The sequence below is a fragment of the Canis lupus genome, chromosome 38 (genome assembly GCF_003254725.2).
Source record: "Canis lupus dingo isolate Sandy chromosome 38, ASM325472v2, whole genome shotgun sequence".
Classification (NCBI taxonomy): Eukaryota; Metazoa; Chordata; class Mammalia; order Carnivora; family Canidae; genus Canis; species Canis lupus.
Window position 1 is genome coordinate 5,909,426 of NC_064280.1, and position 12,857 is coordinate 5,922,282.

General features: G+C 35.1%; 1 long non-coding RNA gene across 1 annotated transcript in view; it reads right to left on the bottom strand.

The window, feature by feature from the left end:
- Positions 1–12,367, bottom strand: part of LOC112642910 (uncharacterized) — a 56,825-nt gene extending 44,458 nt beyond the window's left edge. The window contains exons 1-2 of the long non-coding RNA XR_003125498.3: positions 12,245–12,367; positions 10,351–10,421 (exon numbers count right to left, since the gene is read on the bottom strand). This is a non-coding gene — a long non-coding RNA (uncharacterized LOC112642910). The remainder of the gene's footprint in view (positions 1–10,350; positions 10,422–12,244) is intronic.
- Between the last annotated feature and the right edge of the window lie 490 nt (positions 12,368–12,857).

The window sequence follows — 12,857 nt, forward strand, 5'->3', positions numbered from 1 at the left end:
TTTCTCTATGTCTATCATGAATAAATAAAAAAAAAATTTAAAATCCTTTAAAAAAATAAAAATAAATAAATAAAATGTGGGAGAGAGAGGAGTAAAGAATGGATTTAAATTTAAGCAACCATAAACTTAATATATGCAGAAGATGTTATATACAAACCTAATAGTAACCATAGATCAAAAGTCACTGAGATATACGGAGAATAAAGAGAAAAGAAACAAGTAGATCACTAAAGAAAGCCAACAAACCATGAAAAACAGCAATAGAAGACATGGTCAGAGAATATCTATGGAAACAATGCCAAAACAAATAACAAAACAGCAATAAATATACACCTATCAGTAACTACTTTGAATATAAATGAACTAAAACTCCAAATGAAATAGAGTGGCAGAATGGATTAAAAAAAAAGAAGCAAAATCCACCTGTATACTCATTTCAGACCTAAAGGCACATGAAGATTGAAAGTGAGGGGGATGTCCAAAGAGAGCTGGTGTAGCAAAATAAAAGACAAAGTAGACTTTAAAACAGAACCTGTAACAGAAGACAATAAAGGATACGATATAATAATAAATGGGACATCCAACAAGAAGATGTAACAATTATAAATATTTTGTACCCAACACAGAGCACCCAAATATATAAAATAGTTAATAACAAACATAAGGAAAATAATTCATAGTAATACAATAACAGTAGGGGACTTTAATACAACAGTTATATCAAAGGACAGGTCATCCAGACAGAAAATCAACAAGGAAATAGTGCCTTTGAATGACACACTGGACCAGATGGCTCTAACAGACATGCTCAGAACATTCCACCCTAAAACAGACTACACATTCTTTTCAAATGCACATGAAACATTCTCCAGAATAGATCACATATTAGTCCACAAAACGTCTCAAGATATTAAAAAAGATGAAGTCATCCCAATGCATCTTTTTTTATCATAATGCTATGAACATAGAAATCAACCATAAGAAAAATCTAGAAAGAGCACAAATACATGGAGGTTAAATAACATGCTACTAAACTATTAGTGGGACAACCAAAAAATCCAAGAAGAAATCAAGAATTAGACAAAAACAAATAAAAATGAGAATGCAATGGCTCAAAATCTTTGGGATGCAGCAAAATCTGTTCAAAGAAGGGAGTTTATAGCAATACAGACTTACCTCAAGAAGAAAAATCTCAAATACCTAACCTAAAGGAGCCAAAAAACAAGGAAAACCTAAACCCAGCAAAGGGAAGGAAACAATAAAGATTCAAGCAAAAAAAAAATGATGTTATAGAAACAAACAGATCATTGGAACTAGAAGCTCGTTCTTTGAAAACATCAACAAAACTTATAAACTTCTAGAAAGACTCATTTTTTAAAAGTCCCAAATAAGCAAAATTATCAAAAAAACAGTAGAAACCCACACCACAGAAATACAATTTTAACAGAATGTTATGAAAACTTATATGCTGACAAATTGGACAACTTGGAAGAAATGGTTCAATCTTCAGAAACATAACACCTACCAAAACTGAACCAGGAAGAAACAGAAAATTGAAACAGACCAATCATCAGCAATGAAAATGATCAGTAATCAAAAAACTCCCAGAAAACAAAAGTCCAGGACCAGACAGCTTCCCAGGGGAATTCTACCAATTATCCAATGAAGTTAATACCTATTCTTCTTAAAATATTCCCCAAAAAAATACAAAAAGGAAAGACAACTTCCAACTGTGTTCTATGAAGCCAGTATCACCCTGCCATCAAAATCAGATAAAGAAAAAAAAAAAAAAACAGATAAAGACACCACCAAAAAAGGTAACTACAGGCCAATATCTGTAATGAATATAGATGCAAAAATCCTCAAGAAAATATTGGCAAACTGAATGCAAGAATATATTTAAAAAATCATACACCAAGACCAAGTGGGATTTATTTATTTCCGGGGTACAAGGGTAGTTCAAGATTCTCAAAACACATCAATAAGAGAAAGGATAAAAACTGTATGATCATTTTAACAATGGTAGAAAAAGCATTTGACAAAGTACAACATCTATTCATAATAAAAACCCTCTGCAAAGTAGGCCTAGAGGAAATATATCTCCGCCTTATATGAAAAACCCACAGCCAACATCATAGTCAGTAGTGAAAAACTGAGAGCTTCTACCCTAAGCCCTAGAACAAGACAAGGATATTCATTCTTATCACTTTTATTCAACACAATCCTAGAAGTCCTAGTCATAGCAAGTAGACAACAAAGAAATAAAAGGCATACAAATTGATAAGGAAGAAGTAAAACTCCATTTGTAGATGACAGATTCTATATATAGAAAACCCTAAAGACTCTGCCAAAAAACTACTAGGACTGATCATTGAATTCAATAAAGTCACAGGATACAAAATCAATGTGCAGAAATCTGTTGTATTCTCATACACTACAATGAAGTAGCAGAAAGTGAAATTTAAAAAAATAATCTCATTTACAATTGTACCACAAACAATAAAATACCTAGAAATAAACTTAACCAAAGAGGTGAAAGACCTGTACTCTGAAACTATAGAACAATGATGAAAGAAATTTAAGACAATGTAAAGAAATAGAAAGACATTCCATGTACATGGCTTGGAAGAACTAATATGTATACATTACACAAAGCAATCTACAGCTTTAACCCAAACCCTATTAAAATATCAACAGCATTTTTCGCAGAGTTATAACAACTGAAAATTTGTATGGAAACACAAAAGACCTTGAGATAGTAAAAGCAAAGTAGAAAAAAAATCTGGAGGTATCACAATTTCAGACTTCAAATTATATTACAAAGCATTAGTAATCGAAACGGTATGATATTGGCTCAAAAAGAGACACATAGATCAATAGAACAGAAAACCCAGAAATAAATACATAATTATATGGCCAATTAATCTTTGACAAAGGAGGAATGAATATCCAATGGAAAACTGATAGATAGAAATGGTGTTGGGAAAACTGGATCATTCTCTTACAGCATACACAAAAATAAGACTTAAAATGGATTAAAGCCCTAAATGTAAAACCTGAAACATAAAAATCCTAGAACAGAGCAGAGGCAGTAATCTCTCTGACATTAACTGTAGCAACAGTTTTCTAGATATGTCTCCTGAGGGGAGAGAAAAAAAAGCAAAAATAAACTACTGGGACTACCTCAAAATAAAAAGCATCTGCACAGTAAAGGAAACAATCAACAAAACTAAAAGATTCCCCAATCTACTGAATGAGAGAAGACATCTGCAAATGGCATAGCTGATGGGTTAGTACCCCCAATATATAATTAACAGCTCAATACTCAAAAAAAATAATCCAACAAAAAAATGGGAAGACATAAATAGACATTTTTCCAAAGAAGATATACAGATAACTAAGACACCTGAAAAAAATGCTCAACATCACCCATCATGAGGGAAATGACAATCCCTGAGATACCACCTCACACCTCAAGAAACAACAAGTGTTGACAAGGATGTGGAGAAAAAGGAACCCTCCTGCACTCTTGGTGGGAATGTAAACTGGTGCAGCCACTCTGAAAAACAGTATGGAGGTTCCACAAAAAATTAAAAACAGAACCACCCAATGACCCAAGAATTGCACTACTGGGTATCTACTCAAAGAAATAAACACACTAATTCGGAAGGAGTATATGCACCCCTATGTTTATAGTAGCGTTATTTACAGTAGCCTAATTATGGAAATAACCCAACTGTCCACTAATAGATGAATGGATAAGGACATGGTATTCATATTTAGTGGAATATTACTCAACCATAAAAAGAATGAGATCTTTTCATTTGCAATGATAGCATTATACTGTCTAGCTCTAAGTGAAATAAGTCAGAGAAAGACAAATACCACATAATCCTGGGACGCGTGGGTGGCTCAGCAGTTGAGCATCTGCCTTTGGCTCAGGTCATGATCCCAAGGTCCTAGGATCGAGTCCTGCATCGGGCTCTCCACAGGGAACCTGCTTCTCCCTCTGCCTATGTCTCTGCCTTTCTCTGTGTCTCTCATGAATACATAAATAAAGCCTTTAAAAAAATACCACATAATCTCACTATATGAAGAAATTAAGAAACAAATAAGCAAAAGAAGGAAAAAAAAAAGACAGACAAACCAAGAAACAGACTCTCAACTAGACAGCACAAACTGATGGCTACCAAAGAGGAGGAGGTGGATTGCAGGCTGGAGGAAACAGGAAATGGAGATTAAAGAGTTTACTTATCATGATAAAAGTAAAATGATATTTTAAAACCTGCTGTGAGCATTAACGTACAAACAAGCAACTGAAGTTTGCACTAAAAGGAAAAAAAGGAAAAACTTGGTTCAAATCCCTACTCTGATATTCAGATACGTAGAGACATTACCTGTGTGATTCCCAAGTGTCTATCTTCCAAACAAGCTGCAACAGTATCTCCCAACCTCCATGCTCTTCACATAATGCACCTTGACATTTATCCATTACGTGGTAAGGTAGGTATCTTTTCCCTTGAATCTGAGCAGGCCTTTGTGAGCATCTCAACCAACAGAGTATCACAAAGCGACAGCTGAAATTTCTGTGGTTTGATCATAAAATAGCCCACACCTCTATTTTGCTTTTTTCAACTCCTTCTTGGATCTCACCCTTCATGCCTTAAAGACACTGCAACTGGTGCACGTAGGTAGCACAAACCATGCACAGGAGTTCCAGCCAACACAGGAGCTTAGAGCCCAAAACAGCGACATCGACGACCACACACATGAATGAAAACATCTCCAAAAGATTACAGACCAGATATCTGAGTGTTCCCACTCTGGCCCCAGACATCACGTTCTCATACTGCCCTGACCAAATTCCTGACCCATTTAATCTGTGAGACTAATAAAATGGTGGTTGTAAATTGCTAAACTCTGGGGTGATTTGTTATGAGCAATATTAACTGGTATATTACCTGTGGACCAGTTATATATTCTCCCCAACCTTCACTTTCCTGAGTCTCTAAAGGCAGGAAAACAGTACCTCCAATTCAAGGCTAAGGTACAATATGTGACATAGGTAAAAATATTCACAGCTTTCTCCCTCCCCAGGCTGTTCAGGACTCTGTGGTGCTCTGAACCAGGGTATTTGTGGTAATGATTAAGATAGGGCACAAAAAATCGAATATGGAAAAAGACGAGAGAGAATAAAAATACCAAAAGATTCCTCAAAGAAGAAAAATATCCAGATATCTAAAGACAAATTTTAGGAAGTTTTGCTAAGAAACATATTTTAAGATACAATTTAAAGCAGCTTTGCTATGTAGCTTATTGCCATGTATCTTGAAGATATACTTCTCAGTATCTTTAAGGCAGCTTTGCGATATATACACATTATAGTCTTTTGGGGTTTTGGCTTTTTTAAAAAAAGATTTTATTTATTTATTCATGAGAGACACAGAAAGAGAGGCAGAGACACAGGCAGAGGGAGGAGAAGGAGGCTCCACGCAGGGAGCCCCATGTGGGACTCAATCCAGGGAATCCGGGATCACATCCTGAGCCGAAGGCTCAACCACTGAGCCACTCAGGTGTCCCTATAGTCTTTTGCATAAATATCTGTGTTTATACTGAATGACATTGTGCTGAATGGCCTGAAAGCAAGATCTAGAGGACTCAGCTTTACTTGGATTTCACTGAATTAAACACAGTGCTTGTTACATAGAAAATTAAGAATTTCATGGACAGCATCTCAAATAATAACTCAATACAGAATAACATTTAATTATTACTCTTAGGGTCTGATATACAAACCCTTATTATCATTTTCTTAGCCACATAATTTTACTTCATAGTATCCTGCTAGAAAAGAACAGTCTTATTTGAATTTCATTCAACTCTACTTTTTACATCAGAAAAATACATTGTTTAATCCTATGGAAACAAGATTTCTAAATATAGATTGTTTTGACAAATATTTACTAAATGCCTTTTTTTTTTCTACTATGAACTTACATGGAACAAGAGTAATACAAAGAAGTATATGAATTTTTCCTCAAAAAGCCAATACTCTAGGTTGGAAATAAAAGGAATAAGCATATAAACTAGTAAATATGTAAATGTCAGATTACAATTTAAGTCTAGAAAAGTCTTCATAGATGTGAGGAAAATACAGATGAAATATATAATGCACTCAAAGAAATAATATCTAAATTCCTTTAGGAATATTTTTTCCTTAAGGTCAAAGTATTAAATGAGGCCTCAAAGGAGAAATAAGATTGAATATGCAGAAAGAAAGAAAAAAGGCATTCTGATCCAGGGCACAAAGCCAAAAAGCCATCTTCTGTGTTGGTTGGTTGTTGGCTGAAGCAGAAAAGTTATTTATGAAAGAACTCAGTAATAACAAATGTTTTAAAAAAAATAAATCTATAGTGAGTTTCTCCTATAGTTGACCCTGGAACAACACAGGTCTGAACTGCATAGTCCACTGATACACAAATGTTTTTCAGTAAATACAGTACAATACTGTAAATTTTTTCCTCTTATGATTTTCTTAACATTTTCTCTAGTTTCTTTTAAGACAGATTACATATAACATACAAAATATATGTTAATTGACAGGTTATATTATCAGTAGGGCCTAGTCAGCAGTAGACTATTAGTAATTAACTTCCTGGGGAGTCAAAAATTTTATGTGAATTTACAACTGCACAAGGGGAAGTAGAGTGGCACCCCAGCCCCTGCGGTGTTCAAGGGTCAACTGTAGTCATCAAGGAATCACCAACAACTTCAGAAGGAAACAGCAAGATGAAATCTTTTGTGATGCCTATTCTAAAAGCAGTGTGCAGGATGAATTGAAGGAAAACTCGAAGCAGGGTTATTCATTACCATCAAGTGTGTAATAATACAGACCAGAACTATCTAAAAATTGCATTTTGATATCACTAAGTATAATGCCTTGATTTGGAAATGATGAAACGTCAGACAAATCCCATAATTGCATGAGCTAAAATGGAGCAGTGAGACTAGAAACAAAATTTTTAGATTTTTATTCCACTCCTTCTTTGACACCATGTAATACTTCTTAATTTTACACTGTTAGTTCAATATCCCAGCAATTGATTATATCGCCTCAATTTTTATCTGAATGACCAATCTCACTGGAAGACAGAAGCCAGGGCTCATGACACTTCAAGAACAGATTTTACTATCTCTGAACTCCCATGTTCCACAGTTTCTCCATATAATAACATCACATCACTGCCATGAGATAATATTAAAAAAAAGTAATATGTTTACATGAACCTCATCACAGTGAAGGTTATACAAATCACAACTGGAAGTTTTGGTTATAATAAATTCAATATTAGGCTAGCAGGTCTATTTACTTACCACCCTTGACAGTTAAGGACAGATGTCAGGCAGATATCAAAGAGCATCTACAGGGGCACCTGGGTGGCTCAGTGATTGAGCATCTGCCTTTGGCTCAGGTCATGATCCCAGACTCTTGGGATCTAGTCCCACATCAGGCTCCCCACAGGGAGCCTGCTTCTCCCTCTACCTATGTCTCTGCCTCTCTCTATGTGTCTCATGATTAAATGAAGTCTTAAAAAAAAAAAAAAGAGCATCTACACAAGGCCACCTAATAACATTTTGTACATGTCTTACTCTCAGATATTCATTTCTGATTTGTTTCTGCAGTGGTCTCAAGAGACTAGAATAAGTGAAAAAGAACAGAAATGGACACTCGACTTACACTCTGATTGGAACTGTGGAAACTTACCCCCAGTTAACACTGCAGAGTCTTGAAGTTGCTCCCAATTCCATGATAAGCGCTGGGAGTGCGTTATAGAAAAAGCTTTACTGGAGGCGCCTGGGTGGCTTAGTCAGTTAAGCATTCAACTCTTGACTTTGGCTCAGATCATGATCTCAGGGTCATGAGACAAAGCCCCTCATGGGGCCCCACTCCACAGAGAGTCTGCTTGGGATTCTCTCTCTCCCTCTGTCCCTCTCCTCATGTGCATGCACCCTCTCTTCTCTCTCTAAAATAAAAAAGAAAATCTTTTTTTAAAAAAGAAAAAGAAAAAGCTTTCTGATAAAGTCTGGAGAAATTAATGGTTTTAGCATAAGAATGATTTCATATTATTAGGGTTAATTGTAGCTAAATGTTGTTGCTTTAAATCTTTCTCTATACATCTCATCTGTTAACTTCTTTGCTGCTAATGTTTAAACAATTTATAAAGACTTGAGTTTTTGTTATGCTGATAATATGATTATCTCCTTATGGAAAACATGAGGTTGTTCAATGATCATGACCAAAGCCAAAGTATCACTATCAATTGGCTATAGTATATCAAATGCATATCAATTATTTTGAATATTAACAATTTCTTGAAAATAAGTCTCGTAAGCTAAATTCAGCAAACTCCTAAGTTAACACTGTCTATGTCACAACTGCTTGCTTTAAAAAATTGTTTAATCAAACTTTTCTCATAGTGGAATAATCAACACCATCTCCTTCAAAAACCATTTCACATTCTTCCTGGCCTATCCCCCAAATAAAGCTATTTTGAAATGCAAACAATTTGTAACCACTGCATTTATTTACACACACTCATTATTACATGCTATATATTATCTAATAATACTTAAAGGCAAATTACATTGTGTGATCTTGCATGCAAATACTATTTTAAAATATTATGGAATTACTTTTTTCTTCTAAGTATACCAGGTGCTGAATGTATCTTTGACTATATTCTCTTATGCTATTTTCTACTAAGTTATTTTACATTTTTACCATTTTGCCAAAGAGCAGCAATCCTCAAATCAGTCCATTGTAATAGATACCCAGATAGTAACATGTAAATATACATGACAAGTCAGAGGAAAGGTCTTTCTGAAGCTTTTTTAAACAACTAGAATAAAGGGGAAATGATTTCAGCAGTGAAAGAATCAGCAGGGACAGGAAAGTGCCAACTCTGATTAGAAGCCTTGAAAGCACTAACTGCAGCATCTCAAGGTAAAATAGGATTTTCAATAACTCACCCTGCATCACAGCACTTGTAAGTGGTGAGAGGTGATTGGAGGGGGAAATAGAATTTGACCTTTTCTTAGTGAAGTAAAAGAAGAAGTTCATCCATTGAACTGGAAGCTTTTAGTGGAGTTACTGGAAGACAAAGCTACATGCTTGAAAGGAACAGAAAGTGCAGAGCTTCGCAGTTTTATCAGAGAAGGTGCTTCAATCAGTTTACATTTGATTGAAACTCAAAGAATTCCTACAGAACCACTGAACAGTCACCTTTAAGATTTAAAATTCCTCATAAGTTTCTCTATTAAATTCAACATACATAGAACATTGCAAAATGCATTAAGACCTTCAGAAACATTACTGCATTCTATAGCATATCAAAGCATATTAAAAAGTATCTGTAAGAGGAAATAGAAAAATAGAGTTTGTAAGATGTTAAAATAACTGTCTTGTAGAGAGCTGTACACAAAATATAGACCCTTCTTCTTTCCATGTAGCATTGCAACTTATTTTCATTTCATTGAATATGTTTGGTGTTAGAAAGTCTCAGGTCTACCCTCCTACTGGATGAAAACGCAGTTTTTTTAAAAAAGGAATTTTAAGGAGTACCTGGTTGGCTCAGTGGTTGAGCATCTGCCTTCAGCTCCGGGAGTGATCCTGGAGTCCTGGGATCGGGTCCCACATGGGACTCCCTGCATGGAGCCTGCTTCTCCCTCTGCCTGTGTCTCTGCCTCTCTCTTTGTGTCTCTGTGAAGCTCTGCACTTTCTGTTGCTTTCAAGCATGTATCGTTGTCTTCCAGTAACTCCACTAAATGCTTCCAGTTCAATGGATGAACTTCTTTTTTTACTTCACTAAGAAAAGTCAAATTCTATTTCCCCCTCCAATCACCTCTCACCACTTAAATTAAGGGCTGTAAATAAATAAATAAAATCCTTTAAAAAATCAATTTTAAATTAATGATGGTGTTGAAAAAGGAACATACTGCAGAAGTTAAATGAGGTTTTACTTCACATTTGTAACAAACTGTTTCATTCTTTAAAAATAAGTTTTACTTAAGGTTTTCTCTCCTTTATCATTTTAACCAGGGTAACTTCACAAAATCAAAGGAGAGAGTTGTAATGGTTAGTCAATCTACATTCTGTCTCTTGGAAATAATTTTCAATAATTTAAAAGGAAAAAAAAAAACAGGACCAGTCTGCATCTAAAGAATCTTATTGAGTCATTATTGATTCCTTTTTACCCAGCATCTTGTGCCAAAACGCAGCAAATGTTAGTTTCATGAATGAATAATAAAAATGAAGAGGAGGATAACTGACTGAATCATAATAGTACTTACCACCAAAACCAGATATGTTCACCAGAAACCCATTAAGAATCTAAGAAAAATGTCACATTCCAATGAAAGCACTAAGAAATAGAAAGAAAAATTGTGTAAGTGAATAAAAAGGAGCGATTAGGAACTAAGTTAAAGCAACGACAGAGCATAGTAGTCAAAATAATAGCTATCCAAAAATGTCCATATCCTAGTCCCCAAAACCTATGAATAGGTTACCTTAAAGGCAAAAACAAATGATTAGAGATCTTGAGATGGGAAGAGTAGCCTGAATTATCCAGGTGTATCCAACGTAATCACCCTACTGGGATTCCTCTAAGAGCTAGGCGGGAGTTTCAGAATCAGAGGCAGAAATCTGAGCGATGTAATTGTTGGTACTGAAGCTAAAGGAAGGGGCCATGAGTTAAGTAATGTGGGCAGCCTCAAGAAACTAAAAAGGGCAAGGAAACAAATTCTCCCCTTCAGCCTCCAAAAGGAATGCAACCCTGCCAACACCTTGATTTTAGCTCAGTGAATTTCATTTCAGACCTCTAACTTCCAGAATTGTAAGGTTTCTGCATTCTTTCAAGCCACTACATTTGTGGTAGTTTGTTACAGCAGCAACAGAAAACTAATGTACTGGGCTAAACATTATTCCTTAATCTCTAAATCTGCTTTCAATTAAAAGGAGACATTTTCATTTAAAGGTAAGAAGAGTATGAGCCAAAGAACACACACACACAAAATATATGTGAAATTTTCTATTCTGTCCATAAAAAAAAATACTATTCAATGCAATCGGGTATATAATGCAGATTAACTGCATGTGGGAGGTGTGGCTCAGTTAAGGGAGAATCTATTCATCTGTGACTTTTAAGTCAAAGTTAATTAGGCTGAAAATGCCATCTTACCACCTGAAAGTTTCTTATCTCACTGTTCATACTATGGTTAACAAAGAATACTTCAGATTTTTTTTTTAATTTAGAAATGACTACTTTCTTCCTTGTTAGATCCTAATCAGCAAGAGAATTCATAATTAAAAATAACTCTAAACCTTGCAAGATAAAAAGCCAACAGTCCTACGATTCATATAAATATGCAAATTTTCTTTATGATCCTTTTAAACGAACCTGCTTTCTCCATTGTGCAAGGATGATAAGTTTCCTATTGCACTAATAACCTTTCAATATTATTAACTATGTTTTCTTTTTAGGTCTAAAATAAGTACCTGGTTGCTGGTTAAGAAAAATCTCTTGAGAGGAGTGGCTGCTAAATTGTGTTTGTTTCTATAAACACAAAACACGTCATTAATCCAGTTTTATCCCAGAGAGGATAGTTGTTTTCTATGCATTATGGTGATTTTATTGTCTCTTATTAAGGAATAATGGCAAACTAAAGCAACTGCATTAACACAGTCTTGTAATAAAAAGTAACGTTTTTGCTTTTCTAATTAGTTACACTCATTTTATGAGAGAATGAAGCCGGATATGTTTGGTTATGTTTGAGCTACAAAGTCTGTTTAAAAAAAAGGGGGGGATGCCTTCCACTGGTTTTTAGGACAGGTGTGCTAAGCTGCTGTGCACAACTGTTCCCAAAGCAAGGCCAAATGTTAGCTGAAAAGAGCTTGTCTTACCTCAAGAGGTTTCCCAACAACTACATGCCAAAAAAAGAAAAAAAAAAAGCCTCCCAACAAAAACTGTATATTGAAATAATTGCTCCCTTGTGTAATTAATTAGGTATGTAGCTGGCCACTTGCCTTGCTGTAGGACCAAATAGAGGCACAATTAGCTGCACTTGAGCAGTTACATACCTGTGGATTTGGAGTCACACGGGTAAAAACGGTGGGTGCTTTGAAAAATTAGCTCTCAGCACTTTGTATCTCACTTCAAACACAGCTACACGTATTTTAATAACTTACCTTTCCTTAATAAATGCAGCAGGTATGTCAATGAGATGCTTTCTCCTCCCCAACACCTGCTACTTTTCATAATCTTCACCATTCTGCATAAGTGACGAGATTTATTCTGCTTGCTGAGGATCTTTTTGCAAACAAAATGCGGGATAGATATTTGCATGGAAAAAGCTACTCTGCTCATTATAAATGTCAGCTTTCTTTTCTGTAAGTTATATAACTTATGAAATTGGATTCTTATTTTTAATACAGTGAAGGATTTAATATAAATACTTATATTTAATACAGTGAAGGATTGATTCATTTTTTGCTTTACTCTAAAAGCAGAAAAAAAAAGCCATGCATTGATTTAATGGGAGATTTTTATTATCTTGATTACATTCACAGATATTAAATGCCAATGAACTGTTACACTGGAGCCAAAGTGAGGTTCATTTCAGAATCTGGCAAAAATCTAAGGGTTGCAGTTTTTATCTGACTGCAGCCCACATAAAAGCCAGTAGGTCTCTTCGGAATCACAAATCAATAAGTCTGGGTGTATGTGTGAAGCAAATCCTGGTTGCCTTTTCATAAGTGTATCATAAAGGTGGAGGGACAGAAAGCTCAACAATGGATTAGG